Raw genomic sequence first — 2799 nt, forward strand, 5'->3', positions numbered from 1 at the left:
CTCATAGTCAATTAGCTACAAGATAGCAAGAATCATAAAAAGTCCAAATAGAAAAACACCAAGATCAAATAACTTGTCTAGTTGTATCAAAATGACGGTAACAGGATAATGTGTGGGCTTTGAGGAGGTGATGGATTTGTCGCACTGAAGGTGAACAGAAATAGTAGGGCACAGCCCCACATGAATAGTGATGGGAACATAACTTGCAGATGTCGACATGTGATTTCAACAATTGACTCTTCTATAGGATGTATAAGTGTTACCATTTAACCTTTCTTTGTGAAGTATTCTTGGTTTAGTAATTGTCGTAGAACTTAATGGGTTATGGTTGTTCGTTTAAAATAATTATAGTCATAGTTTCGTAATTAGGCCATTTGTAATGTTCTTGTTATTGTGGGTGGAACACACCAACACCACCCTCTTGCTCGTTGTTGGGCAAAAATGGTGTCAGCTCGTGCTTGAGATCACGCGTTCTTGTTGATTTAATCTAGCTAAGTTACGGTTGCAAACGGTAACTCCCTTTATATAAAAAAAAATCAGTTTCTTATATTGGTAATACTATAAATACCTGCTCTTTCTACCATTCTATTTCACTAACTTATTCACAAAACACTCTCCAAAAATATTATCTCTTTCATATTTTCATCCAATTTCATGACGAACCGATGGATCCAGAAAAAAGATATTGCTTTGGCAACGAGTTGGGTGCATATTGCGGAGTTAGGGCACCCTCTAAATAATGTTACTATATGGAACACGATTTTCGCTTCCGTCGTCAAGTCATCAAGTAGGTACAAACAATCGTAATTTGGATCATATTACTGAAAGGTTTATTATCATGCGAGCAACGTGTGTGTTTTTTGATAGGTTGTTTATCAATGCCCTCAACCGCGAAAAGGGCATAATTGAAAATCAAGCGATTGAGGTGGCATGTGCCGAGTACGAAATACATAAGAACACAAGTTTCCGTCATCTTGCAGCTTTGGGAATTTTGCGTCCACATTAGGTTTTTTACATATTACCCCTTCCTAAGAGGCCTTATTACATATTCACCCAATCATTAAAATCAATTACATGTTTTCCCTTCCTAAACTATATATATTACATGTTTATCCAATTCATTAAAATTAGTCTCATTAATTAATATTTTACCCCTAATGAAGTTATTAAATGAGTATTTACATTTTTCACCTTTCCTCTAGTATCTAGCCAATTCTTCTTCTTGCACTCTTCCAAAATCCAAAACAAATACGAAGTTTCAAATATGCAATACACGGTTCAAATGTTCAATACCTTAAAAACATTAAACAAAGATATAAATCAAACTTTTAATAACCAATAAACCTGTTGGTGCACTTGTGTCTGTACTTTGTCTGTATTCGGTCTGTATGTAAACGATGTCCTAAGTTAGTCTGTAAGTTGACCAAGTCAACTATCCTCCTAGTTTGACTTGGCCAATAAGTTGTAATATGTTTGTCTGTATCGAAGGATAGCCTCGAAGGATACTGTTGATCCTTCGAGATGCTCGATAGATATGGTTCGACTGTTAGACCTCGAAGGATCATCCTTCGAGGTCCCTGCTCATCCTTCGAATGAAATGTACTCGATAGATGATCCTTCGGACCATCTATCGGATCCTTCGGGATAGACAACATGAGCTGGGTATAAATACCCATGCAGTGTGTTGAGTGAAGAGAGAATGCACACAGACAAGAGACTTGAGAGCTGAGAGCATTCTGTCCGAAACACACACACACATAGTGAGAGTTTGCAAGTTAGATTTGTAAACATTGTGCTTGTAACCGGAACTTTCATACGTATTAATACAGTGGTGTTAATCGGTGAACTCTTGTGTGTTTGTTTCTCTACTTGCTTCATCCCGGTTTGCTTACTAGCTTGGATTCCGCACTTGCTAGTGGGTTAGTATAACAAGGTTTAGGTTTATTCTCGATCCTCCGAGAGGGACCTACAAAACCAAGATTAAGAAATTAACTACTAGTTTTGTTTGTATTTTGAACAAAAAGAGACAATCTACTCACAGAAGTTAGTTCAATACTAAAAGTGATGGTTTTACAAATATTTTCTCATAGCTGTTAAAGAAAGGGATAATTAAAAGCAGGGACGGAAGCGCAATGTTAGGAGTCGTAGCACGGGCTACGGCTCAACCCTGTATTCATAGTGTTTTTTCCAGTTTGTGAAAGCACCAGATTGATAACAAACATCAACATTGCACTTGATTCAAGACATAAAGAACAATCATAAACAAAACAAGATAGAAAGATGTAGAAGATAAATTTCTATATTAACGAATCAGTCATCAGAGATTACAGTATACATCATTTACAAGCTGGTTTAGATCACAAAGATCAAACCGAGCTTTCTGTCACTAACACATAGTCACCCTCTCTCTAGAAATGTGAACACACTATTGAGGAATTTCTTAGGGTTTGTGAGAGTCTGCACAAAGCGGATCACCCCGATCCATTCTCACTGAGAGGAATGAAATGTTATGGATTGGATTGATTACCCAATTCTAACCTATACACCCATATATATAGGCTAGGGCAAAACCCTAAGTCCTGAGCATACATGCCACAAATTCGGATCCTTCACACATTATATTGTCGGAATTTAATCAACCAACTCAAACTATCTGAATATAATCAATCACTTTGAGTGGCCTTTGACTTTGATGATTAGAATTGATAAAGCATAGTTACCCGACAAAAGCTGCACTTACAGACTCCCCCTTAGTTGTTGCTATCAGTTCTGGCATCGATAATCTTCAGTCACCGGATA

This window comes from Helianthus annuus, chromosome 12 (genome assembly GCF_002127325.2).
Source record: "Helianthus annuus cultivar XRQ/B chromosome 12, HanXRQr2.0-SUNRISE, whole genome shotgun sequence".
Taxonomy (NCBI): domain Eukaryota; kingdom Viridiplantae; phylum Streptophyta; class Magnoliopsida; order Asterales; family Asteraceae; genus Helianthus; species Helianthus annuus.